The following is a 5,099-nucleotide window of genomic DNA, read 5'->3' as shown; positions in this document are numbered from 1 at the left end:
AACATTCTATATAGTTGATTAGCTAACGATGCAAGTGATGAATAAGGACAATTCTCCATCAGTGATGCAAGTGATGAATAAGGAGAATTCTCCATCAGTAGTGGTGGCATGAGGTGAGCCCTGCGTTGGAAGTCAGAAGAGCTGCGTTCAGGTTCTGGGGCCATTTCATGTCATGGAAGCAGTGAGCAAGGCACTCCATCTCTCTGGGCGTGGGTTTCCTCATCTCTGCTCTATTTATCTCGGGGTTGTTGTGAGAATCAAATAAAAATCTGCCTTCATCATCCACCTGGTGCCAATTACCGCACCACGGCCTGGGGCTGCTCCGGAGGGGGCAGGCAGTGGGGAGGATCAGCAGAGGCCCGTGGGTACAGGGCAGAGTCGGAAGTCAGCGCCAGGTGGTACAGTGACAAAGGAAGCTGCAAGGAACTGGGCAAACGTCAGCTGCTGATGTGCATGTCGCCATTTCTAGGGCATGACTGCAAGGTAATCGGCAAGGAAGAAACTTTGAAAAGTGCTTTCAGGTTCAAAGTAGGATCTGTCTAAGGTAAACAGGCTGAATGTTTAGCAGACGTGCTCAAATTCACCTGCGAAACCAACAAGACCAGAAAGACTTCCTCGGGGATACACAGATGTGGATTAATGGAGGCACTGGGACTCTTATAGCCCCTGGTAAATTTAAGACTTAATACTGATGGTACAGATGCGGCTCGGATGAGTGGAGGAACACCAGGGCTCTTGTATTGCACGAATTAGATAAAACGACATGGAAACACGTGGAGTTATTTTAAGGAGAGGAGAGTTTAATAGGCAGGAAAGAGGGGAGATGAAAGAAAGACGCAGCTCCCCTATACAAGACAGAGGGAGAGGGGCTCCAAAGCCGACAGAGAAGACGCCGCGTGAGGAAGGGGGGATACCAGCCAGTTATATGAGGAGGCTGGAGGAGGCGGAGTCTGATTTGCATAGGGCTCAAGGGATTGCTTTGACCTGGCATGTCATTCACTTAGCCCGTGAAAAAAACTGGCCCTCCTGCACTAGCCTTTTAATATGCAAATACAGGGCGCCATGATGTTCTACACACGTGGGGTTATGTGGGGATGGCCATGCTGCCAGGCACATGTAGGGGCAAGGGCAAGAGGACAACGGTGGGAATCGCCATGTTGGGTGGACCCAGTTTCTAATGGCTGGTATTTGCATGTTAAAGGTTGCGGGCCTGGCTCTAAGAGCCAAAGCTTTCCTGCTAGACAAGAAACTTGTCTGGAGCGGCTTTAAAAGAGATGAAAATTTTCCAAGGAGGCTTTTTCCTCTCTATCTGACTGAAATTATTTCTTAATAACTCCTGTAACAGTATAGATTTCTCCGCTAGCAAAGCTGATATTTTTCTTCTAACTTTCTTTCGGTGCAGCTTCAGTTATTCCTTCCAGTTTTGTCCTCACCCTCCACATGACTGGCTAACCGGGTGACACTGGATGAATAGTTCACTCTCACTCAATGCCTCGTGTTTGACATATATGAACTAGAGGTGGCTCATGCCTGTCCCAAACATATATAGAATGTATTTGACATCCTTGAGACAGCAAAATGTTTCTCCCTAGGAAGAAAATTCATGTAGCATTAAGGAAGAAACTTTACAGTGTCCTGGAAAATTTATCAACTTAAACAGTGAGACCCACCAGATGGAGCAAATAGAATCATTCCCTGGAGGCTTTCAGAAGCAAAGGAAATTACTATCCTTGAGAAACGCCCTTGTCGCTGCTATAATATTTATTTCAGTCTTGCTCAAAAAGTATTTAGGTCATTTGCTGCAATCAATAGAATTCTCCATTAGTGTGAGGAAAGTTGCATTCTAAGATTCAGGGAAATCTAAAATACCCTCTAGGAATATTAAGAAGCTCACACAGGTCTACTCCTGGAAACTTATTTACTGTGACAGCGTATAAATGTTTTAAAACACTTGGTTGCCAAATATCAGTCCGCATTATGGACAACTTAAAAAAAGAAAGTCACCCCAGCTAGGTTCCACCAGTTTCTATGCTCTGACCTGGGGAGAATGGAAAGCTTGGGGGAAGTGGAATCAGATCATTCTAGCTCAAAAGAAAGCCTTCCTGCTTCTGGTGACTGGCTGCCTTCCCAATTATTAATGAAGAAAGACTCCTTTTTTCCATTTCCTAATGATGTCCACAGTTGAAGTGCAAACTGACTACAGCTGAGTATTTAAGTGGAATATTTCAAGGACATTTATCGTAAGTGGATACAGAGACCACGCTCCTGTTTCAGCTTCAAGTTTTAAATGTCAAACACCTGGAGACATAATTACTCAACCTTAAAATCATTCTAGGAGTTCATTGCTCTGGTTTAGGGAAAGTCAAACTAGTAAGTTATGTTCAAGACACCATTAGGCTGGGGACGGAGGGATTGAGGGCTGTTGGAGGGCAAGGGAGGAGGAGTCCACACTAAGTCTTTATAAGTCTTTAACCAGAGAGCCCTCTTGCCCCATTACACATGGTGAATGTATAATGCCCCGTTAGTATATATCTCAGATGGGAAGAATGAAGGATTTTGTATGTATTCAAGGAATCAGAGGTACAAGCAAATTTACTGACAGTAACATCATATATAATTTGGCCATGAAAAATTTTCTAGTGGGACAGGGATTTAAATATTAAGACAGCAGCTTCTGGCCAGGTGCAGTGGCTCGCACTTGTAATCCCAGCACTCTGGGAAGCCAAGGCAGGAGTATCACCTGAGGTCAGGAGTCAAGGCCAGCCTGGCCAACGTGGTGAAACCTGCCTCTACTAAAATACAAAAATTAGCAGGCCGTGGTGGCACATGCCTGTAATCCTTGTTACTCAGGAGGCTGAGGCAGGAGAATCGCTTGAACCCGGGAGTTGGAGGTTTCAGTGACCCGAGATCGCGCCACTGCACTTCAGCCTGGGTGACAGAGCAAAACTCCGTCCAAAAAAAAAAAAAAAAAAAGGCCGGGCCCGGTGGCTCACGCCTGTAATCCCAGCACTTTGGGAGGCCGAGGTGGGCGGATCACGAGGTCAGGAGATCAAGACTATCCTGGTTAACCCGGTGAAACCCCATCTCTACTGAAAAATACAAAAAATTAGCCGGGGCGTGGTGGCTGGCACCTGGTCCCAGCTACTCAGGAGGCTGAGGCAGGAGAATGGTGTGAACCCGGGAGGCAGAGCTTACAGTGAGCCGAGGTCGCACCACTGCAATCCAGCCTGGGCGACAGAGCGAGACTCCGTCTCAAAAAAAAAAAAAGAAAAAAAAAAAAAAAAAAAAAGCAGCTTCTCCGATTCAAATGTAAGTCAACTAGTATTTCTAACCTCTTAGACATAATTGCTTAGACCAAAAGGACCATTCACTAGCATCCACAGATATCCAGAACAGAACAGACATCTGTCCTTTATTTCAAATGCACATGAAAGGTAAGTAAATTCTCATAGTTTATTTGCCCTCTGTGCCTAATTTCCATCTATTGTTCATCCACCGTGTTCTTTTTCTGAATAAAAGTAAAAAAGCAAAATAACGTGCAAATTAAGGATGGTCCAGTCAATTCCACATACTTTCAGAAACCCCTGATTTAAAGATGTTTCAGGGCCAGGCACGGTAATCCCAGCACTTTGGGAGGCCAAGGCGAGCAGATCACCTGAGGTCAGGAGATCAAGACCAACCTGGATAACGTGGTGAAACCCCCATCTCTACTAAAAATACAAAAATTAGTTGGGCCTGATGGTGCTTGCCTGTAATCCCAGCTACTCGGGAGGCTGAGGCAGGAGAATCGTTTGAACCCGGGAGGTGGAGGTTGCAGTGAGTGGAGATTGTGCCACTGCACTCCAGCCTGGGTGACAGAGCCAGACTCCATTTCAAAAAGAAAAAAAAAAAACAGAAAAAGTTTCAGAATTCCAAAGAGCAGGACTGACATACTCCTTAATATACTCTTCACTGACTAAATTTCCTAGTATCTTTTTTTTTTTCAGTTTGAGAGCCCATACTGTTTCTTAACTGACCAGATTAGAAAAATAATCATGGTAGACACCTTAGTTCATTCTTCTAATAAGACTGTTAATCTGGTCCTCCCTGTTGCCAGCATCTCCACCTTCTACAAAATGGGTGGTCTTTTTCTTCTTTCTACCTCCTGGAGAAGATAATTTGAAGGGCCACAGGAAGTCACTTGCTTCTTTGAAGGACTTTCCGACAGTATAGATCTCATGAATCAGATCCTCCATGCAAATGATGCCGTATTTATTAAGAGACACAGCAATCAAAGTGTTACCTGTCAAAGCAATTCCCTTATTGATTTTGCCATAACCACGCTTGTAGATCACTTCATTTACTAATTTGGGTACTCCCATGCAATATATGGTTCCACAATTTGGGTACTCCCATGCAATATATGGTTCCACAATCCTCAGCATGTTCACTGAAGGCTTGTTGAGCTTCACAAAGGTTCCATTGAAGATTTGACGAAGGCAAAGAAGCTGCAACACCTTTCAGACCTTTGGGCTCACACCATTGATATCTCTGATCCTGACAACAAATGCCAATTTGGGTTCTGCAGGTACATAGACGTTGCCAGCTTTTCTTGCCAACCTCGCCATTCGAATTTCAGTTTTGTCCATCTGCCTACACTCCTTGTGATAGAGCTTTGCTTTTTCATAGACCTCAAGCTTCCTCCTTGCCTTTCGAAGCATCTTTTGGGCAGACTTCTTTCTCAGGCGCTTGATCTTCGGCTCTGCGAAATTCCTTCCCTTTTTCTTAAGGGTTTCTGGCATAGCAGGAACCTTCTTTTTCTTCTCTTCAACACCCTCCATGGTTCTAGCTAGAAAAGAGGACCCTAGTATCTTAATGTTCATAAAATACAATATTCTGCTTCTACTGGGCACATGCAAGGGATTCCTGCTGTACTTGTGCAAAAATCCTAGCTAGAAAACAACCTCTTGACTGCCCCCAGCAATTCACAGCAGCCAGAAACTATCCTCTCCCCCTAGATGGCTACAAACACTATCTTGTCATGCCTTGGCACATGACATGAAACTGGCAAGGGTGGCTAAACAAAGAAGGAGAAAAAAGTCCAAATCTGAAGCTAGGTC

At 44.7% G+C, this 5,099-nt stretch overlaps 1 pseudogene; it reads right to left on the bottom strand.

Moving 5' to 3' along the window:
- Positions 1-4,046: 4,046 nt before the first annotated feature.
- LOC126962654 (60S ribosomal protein L7-like) lies at positions 4,047-4,820 on the bottom strand (annotated as a pseudogene).
- Positions 4,821-5,099: the final 279 nt, after the last annotated feature.

This window comes from Macaca thibetana, chromosome 9 (assembly GCF_024542745.1).
Source record: "Macaca thibetana thibetana isolate TM-01 chromosome 9, ASM2454274v1, whole genome shotgun sequence".
NCBI classification, from domain to species: domain Eukaryota; kingdom Metazoa; phylum Chordata; class Mammalia; order Primates; family Cercopithecidae; genus Macaca; species Macaca thibetana.
Note: the sequence above shows the minus strand (reverse complement) of the source record. Positions and strands in the feature narration are given on the sequence as shown.